At 41.9% G+C, this 12365-nt stretch overlaps 1 pseudogene; it reads right to left on the bottom strand.

Annotated features, from left to right (window-relative positions):
- Positions 1–4767: 4767 nt before the first annotated feature.
- LOC117463907 (zinc finger protein 583-like) lies at positions 4768–8044 on the bottom strand (annotated as a pseudogene).
- Between the last annotated feature and the right edge of the window lie 4321 nt (positions 8045–12365).

The raw sequence follows: 12365 nt of genomic DNA, 5'->3' as shown, positions 1-12365 counted from the left end.
GATTGACATTAAAAGAAAAGCTAACAGGTTGACTTTGTTATAAATTGTGCTTCTATATTCAAGATGTGAGATGAGTGCCACATTTACATGTCTGTACAAAATAAAATGTTGGGGTTGTGTCTTCCTGGTCGAATGTACTTATTGTAAGTCGCTTTGGATAAAAGCGTCAGCTCAATGTAATGTAATGTGTTATTCTTGTTAATAAAAGAGCTAAGAGGACACAAGTGAAAATCTCATTCTTTGTTTGTAATCTTAAAATGAATGATCTCTCCTCTCCAGTGAAGCTTCACTAAGTTGAGTTGAATTTTAAATGCATGTAGTTCTTTTTGTACTGCTACGTCCCCAAATAAGCTCTAGGACAAAATTTGAAACAGTAACACACAACAACAAATAACATTGAGAGAGTCGGGGGGGAAGTGAACACAAGTGAATTTATTTATACCAAACATGGAGATGAAGAAGCGTCTATGGAAGAGGGTTAGGGACATGTGGTGAAATGTGAAACTTAAAGTCAGATAAAAATCACAGACCTCAACTTTTTCTTTACTAGTGAAAGTCAGAATTCTGATAAAAAGCTGCTTCAACGTCACGCCAACTTAAGTTCCATATTCAAACATACAGATTGTAAATGGTACAAGTTGAAGTGTTTGTTTGAACAGTTTGCAGGAGGCAGGTACTTGCTTTCAAGCAGAACAGGGCTAACAAACTTAGCGGGAGTGTTTTACGTGTTCGGTGTAATGACGTAAAACGGCCTGGACAACTTCTGTAGTCCTATTCAGCCACTTGTTAACAACCATCATTTTTCAGACACGTAAACTCTTCAAAAATCACCAGCGGGGTCACTGCTGATGTATTTAATGTCGTAGAACAAAACGTGATCCGTCTCTTCAATTTGTGTCAACCACAGACCTTATTTTGAGCTATTTTCCAAAATCCTATGGAGAAATTGCAGTGCTTTTTATTGAAGGAACCGGACGTGGTAAAAATGCTAACTTATTTCCGGGTTTTAGGACGCGTCACTGCGGTTCTCTATTGGAGCATGATGATAAAATGGCCCAACTTTTGTCAGTGAAACGTCACAGATTACCCGGCATGCCTGAGAAGTACCCGTTTGTGCGCTCATAGCGCATGCGCAACTTTAACCACGCCCCCCAAAAGGCTTGTTCACATTAAGCACGTCAATTTGTACAAGTAAAAGCACTGCGCGTTCATGACAGCATGGTACTGAAGTTACCTCCTGTAACTCCAGCTTCGATGAGTATAGGTGTAGCCCTCTAAGGCTATCGCTATTGGGTAGTCCCCTGTGCACCTGCGCAGCACTGAAACACTTGTAGTCCACACCCACCCGCAAGGTGGGCCCCACCATCGGGCTCCCTTCAGGTATAAATAGAAAGGAGGCCCGACAATCTGCTCCCATACAAAATAACTGTTCTTTAGCTATTTGTGGAGCCAGTGGGGCCCAGCACTTAGAGGGCTACGCCAATACTCATAGAAGCTGGAGTTACAGTAAGGCAAGGCAAGTTTATTTATATAGCACCTTTCAACACAAGGCAATTCAATTGCTTTACAAAAAACGAAAGACATTAAGAAAATCAGTCATTAAAAAGAAAAGATAATAAAATAAACATTAAAAGAAAAAATACATGGATAAAAGTTACAGTGCATATTAAGATGTGAATAGTTCAATTAAAAGCAGCGACAAAAAGAAAAGTCTTCAGCCTGGATTTAAAAGTAGTAAGAGTTGCAGCAGACCTGCAGTTTTCTGGGAGTTTGTTCCAGATATTTGGAGCATAATAACTAAACGCTGCTTTTCCATGTTTAGTTCTGACTCTGGGGACAGAAAGCTGACCAGTCCCTGAAGACCTGAGAGATCTGGATGGTTCATAATTTAGCAGTAGGTCAGAAATGTATGTAACTGTTTTAATGTGACTGTTGAAACTCAGGTCAGAGTCCATGACTACACCTAGATTTCTGGCTTTATCTGTTGTTTTGAACATTGCAGACAGAAGCTCAGCGCTAACTTTTATACGTTCTGCCTTGGCTCCAAAAACCATTACCTCAGTTTTATCTTTGTTTAATTGGAGAAAGTTCTGACACATCCAGTCATTGATTTGTTCAATGCTCAGTGTTTGCATTGGAGCATAGTCTCCTGGTGAAATTGTTACGTACATTTGTGTGTCATCCGCATAGCTATGGTAACTTATTTTGTTGTTTTTCATTATCTATGCCAGTGGTAGCATGTAGATGTTAAAGAGAAGATACCTGAGTGAAGAGATTTGTTTACTATATGAAGTAGATCGGAGGCCATGCAACAAAAAACATCTTTTGAAAAATCCTGGTGGAATAATATCAAGGCAGCAGGAGGAGGATTTCAGAAGTTGAATAATGTCCTCTAGGTTTTTATCATTAATCTGATGGAATTGTGTCATGGTGTTTGAATTGATATTAGGTGGACAGGGACAACACATTTGCTGTACCTGATGCTTGTCTGATTTTCTGAATTTTGTCAGTGAAGAAGGAGGCAAAATCATTGCACGCCCTGGTGTATAGAAATTCAGAGGCTACTGACACTGGGGGGTTAGTTAGTCTGTCGACGGTAGCAAACAAGGCACATGCGTTGTTTTTGTTTTTGGTAATGATGTCAGAGAAAAACGATTGTCATGCGTTTTTCAATTCCAAATTATAAAGGCCAAGTCTCTCTTTATAGATTTCAAAGTGAACCTGAAGATCTGTTTTTCGCCACCTGCTTTCAGCTTTTCGACATTCACTTTTTTCTGTTTTAACGGTCATGGCCTTTCTCCATGGAGATATTTTCTTGCCAGACACTTCCTTTACCTTAGTTGGAGCAATGGCATCTATAACATTTTTAATTTTTTAATTAAAATGATCTACTAGCTCATTTACTGAGATGTTAGCAGGGGCAAGTGTGGTAGAAAAATTCTGAGTAAACATTTTCCTAGTATTTTCAGTTAAATATCACTTTGTGGTTACCTCTTTTGAACTTTTTTGTGAACAGAAATAGAGCTCTCAAAGAAAATACAGAAATGATCAGAGACTGCAACATCAGTCACCACAACCTTAGAGATATTCAGACCCTTTGAGATAATTAAGTCCAGAGTGTGCCCCTTATTGTGCATGGGCTCCGTCACATGCTGAGTCAGTCCATAGCTATCAAGAACACAAAACAGTTCTTTAGCCCCTCTGTCCTGGGGGATGTCAACATGGATGTTAAAATCACGAACAATGACTAGACGGTCAAAGTCAATACACACTATAGACAGCTGTTCAGTAAAGTCATCAAAAAAGCTTGCACAGTATTTGGGTGGTATTTAGATATTTAGGAACAGAGCTCAAGAGGAGCATTTCAGCTGAAGGGCCACATATTCAAAAGAATCAAAGTTTCCATACGATGTCTTCCTGCATTGAAGGGAATCATTGAACAGAATAGCAACTCCACCCCCTTTCTTATGCATTCTTTCCTGACTCATAAAACTAAAGTTGGGAGGAGTTGATTCGATAAGAACAGCTGCACTGTTATTTTGTTCAATCCAAGTTTCTGTTAAAAACATAAAATCGAGATTGTGCTCAGTGATAAAATCATTGATTAAAAATGTTTTTCCTGCCAAAGACCTGACATTTAATAAAGCTAGTTTAAGTTTGTTAAACACACTATCAGTCATGTTTTTTAACAAGCTGTGGCTGACATGGAATCACTGCTAAATTAGATAAAAACACACAAACGTTTCAGCGCTTCCCGTTTCTAAGATGATTCACCGCTCTTAATCTATTACCTATTAACACAGATATTGGCAAAGCTACTGGCAGGCAGGGCCCCGGCATGTCCTGGAAAGAGTTGAGAGTGCCATACGCCCTTGAGCCTGGACCCTTCACATATCAGTAAGAGTTTGTTCTGTTTTGTACACAAACATCCTTATCAGGCTTTGGAGTAGGGAGGGGAGGTGGTTGACATAGGCACGGTGATGGAGACGGGGAGATGGTGCGGGGGTAGAGGACATGCTGCCAGGGGGGGGGGGGGGGGGGTGGTTGACGTAGGCACGGTGATGAGGACGGGGGAGATGGTGCCAGTGATTTTGGTGGGCGACGTTGAGGAGCGGTGGTAAAGGACATGCTGCCAATTCTGTGTATTGCCTTAGTTTGGTCTTTGAACTCCAGGAAGGAATCGGTGCCAACCCTCTGTATCTTCTTTGTGTGTTCAGCGATCTCCAGGAGGGTGGGCGAGGATGAAGGTGAAAGGGTGAACGGAGTATCCTCAAAGGCGTTGACAGGGGGGGGGGGGGGGGGGTGACGGGCAGTGGAGACTCCTCCATGTGTCCCATAATCAGAACATTCCTCAGGCGGGTGCAGTGATAATTCTTCAGGGTTTTCTGCGCGATGTGTTGTGTCTTTCTCCTGTTTTGATTCCTCTTGCCGCTTGTCCTTGGCAGAGGGAACAGATTGATGATGCAGGCAGTTGAATATGTTAGAGATAAACAATTTCACTCCTGACTTGTTCAGGCAAACTCCATTTGCCTTGAAAAGATGTCTCCGATCCCAGAAAAAGTTAAAATTGTCAATAAAATGAACAGAATGGTCAGTACAGACAGTTGAAAGCCAGGTGTTCAGTGCAACCAATCTGCTGAATCTCTCCACTACTCTTCTGACTGACGGTAGAGGGCCACTGATGAAATCAGGCTTAGGAAGTAACATATTACATGTAACGGCATTAGGTCATCAGGATACAAAATAGACAAATGTATTCCCTTACAGTTACAGAAGCAGCGGACGACCAACACACTTGTGTCTTTTGAAACGATTACGCCATTTAAATCTTTTGTCACAAACTGTGCAGCTCTATTTTTCCTCTCCTGTGTGAACTCTCATGTGTCTCTTTAAATTTCCACTCTGTGAAAAACCTTTCTTACAGACTGAGCAGCTGTGTGGTTTCTCTCCTGTGTGGACTCTCATGTGGTGCTTTAAATTTCCACTATGTGAAAAACCTTTCTTACAGAGTGAGCAGATGAATGGTGTCTCTCCTGTGTGGACTCTCATGTGGTCCTTTAAACGTACACTCCGTGAAAAAGCTTTCTTACAGACTGAGCAGCTGTGTGCTTTCTCTCCTGTGTGGACTCTCATGTGGTCCTTTAAATGTGCACTCTGTGAAAAAGCTTTCTTACAGACTGAGCAGCTGTGTGGTTTCTCTCCTGTGTGGACTCTCATGTGGTCCTTTAAATGTCCACTCTGTGAAAAAGCTTTCTTACAGACTGAGCAGCTGAATGGTGTCTCTCCTGTGTGGACACTTATGTGGTCCTTTAAATGTACACTCTGTGAAAAAGCTTTCTTACAGACTGAGCAGCTGTGTGCTTTCTCTCCTGTGTGGACTCTCATGTGGTCCTTTAAATGTGCACTCCGTGAAAAAGCTTTCTTACAGACTGAGCAGCTGTGTGGTTTCTGTCCTGTGTGGACTCTCATGTGGTCCTTTAAATGTCCACTCTGTGAAAAAGCTTTCTTACAGCCTGAGCAGCTGAATGGTTTCTCTCCTGTGTGGACTCTCATGTGGACCTTTAAATGTGCACTCCGTGAAAAAGCTTTCTTACAGACTGAGCAGCTGTGTGGTTTCTCTCCTGTGTGGACTCTCATGTGTCTCTTTAAATGTCCACTATGTGAAAAATCTTTCTTACAGACTGAGCAGCTGAATGGTTTATGTTCAGCACTATGTGGATCACTGACAGATTCATGTCTATTTTTCAGTGAGTTTGAGCCTGATGCTGGTTCTCTGGTCTCTTTCCAATCAGCACTGTCTTCAGTGTCAGGTTCAGAAGAGTCTCCAGTGTCCGGTTCAGAAGAGTCTTCAGTGTCAGGTTCAGTCTTTGGTTGTAAACTGCACTCTGGATCTGAGTTCCTGGCTGGTTCTGGTCCTCGACAGTCATCTCCATTAGCTTCTGTTTCCATGTGTTCAGTTTGTCTTTCATGAGGCTGAGAGGACTGAGGTTTCTCTTTATCATCTTCACTCTTCACAGGGTCAGGAGTGAAAGTGGACTTGGTGATATCAGCCTCCTCCAGCTCCTGAAGCTGCTCTCCCTCCTGTTCCTGCTTAATGTGTGGCGGTGGCTCTGGGTCCTCCTGGTCCAGACTGGTGCTCCATTCCTGCTGGTCAGGGAGAAGCTCTTCTTTAACCACCACCAGCTGCTGGACGTCTGCAGGAAACAGGAAACACACAGTCAGAACAAACTGTTAAGTGTTAGCATTTAAAAATATAATCACCATTACAATTGGAGACATTTTGCAGCCCTAATTAATGCCTTTGTTTTTACATTTTCACATTATCTTTCTTAGTCCCACCTATTGTGTATTTGTGTTGACTCAATTCACCTCATGTAGCCCAGCCCCTTTGAAAATGAAAAACGTTTTTTTCTTCTGGCGTAGCACTAGCTGCAATGTAAACAATGAATTGTATTTGGGATCGTTCACAGATACACTTCGCCTAGAGTATAGAATTAAAATACTCTGTTACAAATTAAATCCTGCATTCAAACCTTATTTAAGTAAAAGTATGCAAGTATTAACAGAACATTTTACGGCACCTTCTTATGTAAAATTAATGATGGTGCAGTAAAATATTCCCTGTCAGTGTTTAATTTATGTTGTTTCTTGATTATTTTGTATGTTGCATTTTATTGCTGTACATGTTCAAAGTTGCGCTTGTATAAATGATTATAGATGAGGGAACCTGCTAAATATTAAATTGTGTGTGTTTTCTATATACAGTATAGTACCAGTCAAAAGTTTGGACACCTTCTCATTCAATGTTTTTTGTTTATTTTAATTAGTTTCAGTGTTTACCCTATATACAAATAGCGGCGGCGCAGCTATATAATATGTACGATGTACCACCAGAGGAAAGAATACACTGGACCGGATGTATTCTAACTTGAAGCATGCCTACAGAGTGGTACCACTACCCCATTTAGGTCTGACCACCTCTCACTGCTTCTCATCCCAGCTTACACCCCCCTCAGAAGTGACACCAAGCCGGTGGTCAAATATATCAGAACCTGGCCCAAGGGGGCACTCTCACAACTGCAGACTGCTTCAAACACACAGCATGAGACATATTTGAACAGACAGACTTGGAGAAACACACAGAGCCTGTCTTATCCTACATCAAGTTCTGCACAGACACTGTAACTGTGGAAAAACATATACGGGTCTACCCAAACTAAAATCCATGGATGACAAGAGCGGTGCGGTCTCTCCTGAGTTCCCGTGACACAGCTTTCAGGATGGGGGACACAGCTTGGCAAGGGCGAATCTGAGGAGAGGCATCAAGGCTGCAAAGGAGGACTACAAAGAAAAAGTGGAGGAAAATCTCACTCATAAAAACACATGGTGCGTTTGGCAGGGCCTTCAACAGCTAACCAACTATAAAGGGCAAAACATCAGGCACTACTAGAGCTGACGCCCACCTTGCAGAGGAACTAAACCACTTCTTTGCTCGCTTTGAGGCTAGCAGACCTCCCCACTTTTCTACTCTGCCCCTGTCCCTGCAAACGACCAGCTCCATACCACCTCCCACTCTCAAAGAACATCAGGTGACGCTGAGGTCTGTGAATTCTGGAAAAGCCGTAGGACCCGATGGAGTACTCGGCAAAGTACTCAAAGCTTGTGCTGACCAGCTTTCAGGGGTCCTGACCAGGATATTCAACCTGTCCCTGTCACAAGCTTGCATTCCATCCTGTTTGAAAACGGCTACCATCATTCCTGTCCCCAAAAAGACACCAGTCAGAGAGCTCAACGACTACAGGCCCATAGCCCTAACATCGGCGGTGATGAAATGTTTCGAAAGACTGATAGCCGACTAGATCAAAGACAGCCTCCCACCCTCCCTCGACCCTCATCAGTTTGCCTATAGAGCCAACAGCCCCACGGATGATGCCATCGCAACGGTCCTTCACACAGCTGTGAGCCACCTAGAAGGCCCAGGCAACTATATAAGGATGCTGTTTGTCGATTTTAGCTCAGCTTTTAACACCATCATACCTGACATAGTAGTGGAAAACTGTCAAGCCGAGGTTTCCTCTCCATCTTATGCGCCTGGATTAATAATTTCCTTACAGAACGTCCTCAGACAGTGAAAATAGGCCCCTACAGCTCCTCCACCCACACCCTCAGCACTGGCTCCCCACAGGGCTGCGTGCTGAGCCCTCTACTCTACACTCTCTACACACTGCTCTCCCATTCACCCCTCCAACTCCATTATAAAATGTGCAGATAATACCACTGTGGTCTGTTGAGAACTTCATAGTATGTTGAATACTTAAAACGAAAGTTAGTTATAATCAAATATAATCAATTATATTCTTGTATAACCCACAATGAAAATGCTTCATATTTTAGGTTTTTCTATATTTACAGCATAAACAATACACAAGTGGTTTGTTAAGTTGAGTGTAAGACCTATAATGATTTATGTCTTACTCTCTGATAAGAGAGTAGGCAGTTTCTTCAGTCTCCTCTCACAGCAGGGAGGGGGACTCCTGACTTAAGGAGAAACACATTGAGGCCTCAAAAAGGTCATAGCCGAGAATAATATTTTTGAAGTCCTACAGGGGTCATGTCCTTTTTACACAAACATGGGAAGGTGTGTCTTATGCCATAAGCTATGGAATATGTCTGGGCATGTCCAGCCCTGTACATCAGGGGCCATGCCCAGTTTGTTTCATTGGTTGGCTATGAAGGAGGTGTTTATGGGGGTTTCTAGCCTGTTTTTTGAGCATAAAGGGACAGGCTTTTTGGAGGGAGCGAGAGAGAGAGGGGGGTGCCCCTGGTATACTCTCTCCTGGTAAGCTCTGTCCTTCAGAGCTGGGTTAATAGATCTCGGTAAGGTTCTCTCAAACTTGGTAAATATCTCTTGATTTTCTTCAATGAAAGCTGAGTGAATTTCTTGGATGAAATACTGAGTGAATTTCTTTGAATGCTGAGTGAATTTCTTTGTTTGCTGAGTGGAATGATTTGATGGGAAAAAGTGTTTGTGAGTATTAGTACCCGCCACCTGTGAGGACCTTCCTCCGAATTCATGCGGATAGGAATGGGTTTTTGAATGTTAGTACCCGCCATCTGTGACAGAAAAAAGTGTTTGTGAGTAATAGTACCCGCCACCTGTGAGGACCTTCCTCCGAATTCATGCGGATAGGAATGGGTTTTTGAATGTTAGTACCCGTCATCTGTGACGGGAAAAAGGTATGGAATAGATGTGAATTGATTTGGTGAATGAAAAGTTTAATGTGTTTTTTATTATCACCGGTCTTTTTATGAGGAAATGCCTCTAAATTCTATCGGGAGATTTTAAAATGTCACAACTGAATTGGGAAGTTGAAGTGAAACATTTTGGTAATAAATGTAAGACTGTGAATTAAAGTTTCATATTTGAACATGATCACAGCATCATTTTTTTTTTATTATGATTATAATGTTGTAAAGAGAGAAGGTAAAAACCCTGTATTATACCCTGTTTGGACCTATTTTTCTTCAAATAAACTGATCGCAACTTTTGGACTGGGACAACTTCAAGGACATCTGTGCTCTCCTCTCCTGCTTCAAAGGTAAGATTGCACCCTGCCACACTCACGTTTAGGTAGGAACACACCTCATTTACTGATACCAAAATCCTTCGGGATCCCTTAAACAGATTTAAAAGAGTTGTCTGAATTGAAACAGCAGTTAATTGAACCTGGTTCTTTGGGGAGTTAATAGAGGTGAGATCTTGCTGACGTTGGTGGATCTGAGCCAAGCAGTAAACTTACATAGACTCAATAACTTCGGTCAGGTCAATTAGTAGGTCAGAGTAATTTACCGGAATAAATTATCAGGACCTCACCGACTCTAAACAGGTCGGCCAAATATATAAGGGACAAATATATCAGCTGCGGACAAGAAAGCCCTGCAGAGAGTGATCAGGATGGCAGAGAAAACCATCGGCTGCCCCCTGCCTTCTCTGGAACACATCTCCACCTCCCGCTGCCCCAACAGAGCTAACAAAATAATAAAGGACAGCTCTCACCCAGGTCACAGACTGTTCTCTCTCCTGCCTTCTGGGAGAAGATACAGGAGCTTCAAGTCACGGACAAACAGTTTCTACCCCTGGGCCGACAGGCTGCTTAACCACCACACATAGTGCAATAACCATAACCATTCTCACACATAGGCTACACATACTTTTGATATACTATTTGTATGTCAATATTTTTAACTATTTATTTGATGGTAGTATGATTGTTTATGTTGTCTGTTCTATTGCCGTGTTTTTTAGTGTCATGTATGTGTTTGTATTTTTTGCACACCTGGACAGAGTTGCACTCTGAATCTCGTTATACTCTGTGTATAATGACAATAAAAGGCTTTAACTTTAACTTAAATATATATAAAGAATATATTATAAATACATGTTGGCAATAATTGATTGATGAGATTTTACATTAATTTATATTAATGTTTTAATTACTTAATGACCTTTGTACTAGTTCCCTTATTCTTTATCAAGTAACATTTTAGATGTGTTTAATTTATTATTGAATATATGTATTCATTGATTTCTTCATGAACTATTCTCGCGCAATTTGAATTAATCAAAAGTATTTGTTTTTCTTTTCTTTTACACATTTAAAAAGAAAAGGTGAATAAAAAAGCACATTAAAACTAAAGTATCAATGTATGTCACATTTAACCAACTAGTGCTTACATGTATGGATAATATTTAAATCAGTAGGCCTACATTAAATGGCATATTATTCAATGTATGTATTTTTATAAATATATTTATTTTTGTAGGTTTGCTCTTCCGTAATACATTTTAATTATTATAATAAAGTACATGTGTCTAATAATACTTTTACTTAAATAAGATATGAATGCAGTACTTTAACTTGTAATGGAGTATTTTCACAGTGTGGTGTTTGTACTTTTACTTCAGGATCTACTACCTTCCATCTTATGCGCTTGGATTTATAATTTCCTTACAGACCGTCCTCAGACAGTGAAAATAGGCCCTTTTTGCTCCTCCACCCGCACCCTCAGCACTGGCTCCCCGCAGGGCTGCGTGCTGAGCCCTCTACTCTACACTCTCTATACACACACGACTGCTCTCCCATTCACCCCTCTAACTCCATTATCAAATTTGCAGATGACACCACTGTGGTCGGCCAAATACATAAGGGAGACGACGAGTCGGCATACAGAGACGAGATCCTGAAGCTGTCTGTGTGGTGTTCAGCAAACAATCTGTATCTGAACACAAGCAAAACAAAAGAAATCATCATAGACTTCAGAAAGCACCGTCCAGAACACGCCCCCCTTCACCTCAATGGAGAGAGAGTGGAGAGGGTCTCCACCTTTAAGTTCCTGGGGGTTCACATCTCGGAGAGCCTCAGCTGGACAGCACACACCACTGCAGCAGTTAAGAAGGCCCAGCAGCGACTACACTTCCTGAGGGTACTTCGGAGAAACCGACTTAACAAGAAGCTGCTGGTGTCCTTCTACCGGGCGACCATCGAGAGCGTGCTGTCATACTCCATCTCGGGGTGGTATGCAGGATGCTCAGCTGCGGACAAGAAAGCCCTGCAGAGAGTGATCAGGATGGCAGAGAAAACCATCGGCTGCCCCCTGCCCTCTCTGGAACACATCTCCACCTCCCGCTGCCGCAGCAGAGCTAATAAAATCATAAAGGACAGCTCTCACCCGGGTCACAGACTGTTCTCTCTCCTGCCTTCTGGGAGGAGATACAGGAGCTTCAAGTCACGGACAAACAGACTCAACAACAGCTTCTACCCCTGGGCCGTCAGGCTGCTCAACCACCACACATAATAATAACTGTAACCATTCTCACACATACACACACTTTTAATGCACTTTATATACTATTTTTTTATGTCAATATTTTTAACTATTTATTCCCCCGTATGATTGTATGTCCTATTGCTGTGTTTTTTGGTGTTATGTATTTGTTTGTATATTTTTTGCACACCGGGACAGAGTTGCACTCTGCATCTCGTTATACTTTGTGTATAGTGACAATAAAAGGCTTTAACTTTAACTTTAACTTAAAGTGTTAATGTGATAATAAAGTGCTACTGAATAGTGTAAAGTGTTGATTAAGGTAAAGGGAACATACCTGCTCTGTGTACCCGAAGCTGAGGCTGTAAAACAGCGTCCAGTAGTTTCTCGAGTCTCTTGTTCTCCTCTTTGGAAAGAGACAGCTCCTCCTCGAGCTCTGCTATCGTCTTTTCAAACAGAGCAAATATCTCTTCAGCAGCAGCAGTGAGTCGCTGCTTCTTCAACGACAGCAGCATTTGGACTTTACTCATGTTTCCTAG

This window comes from Pseudochaenichthys georgianus, chromosome 18, assembly GCF_902827115.2.
Source record: "Pseudochaenichthys georgianus chromosome 18, fPseGeo1.2, whole genome shotgun sequence".
Taxonomy (NCBI): Eukaryota; Metazoa; Chordata; class Actinopteri; order Perciformes; family Channichthyidae; genus Pseudochaenichthys; species Pseudochaenichthys georgianus.
The sequence above is the reverse complement of the archived record's forward strand: the minus strand, read 5'-3'. Positions and strand labels throughout refer to the sequence as shown.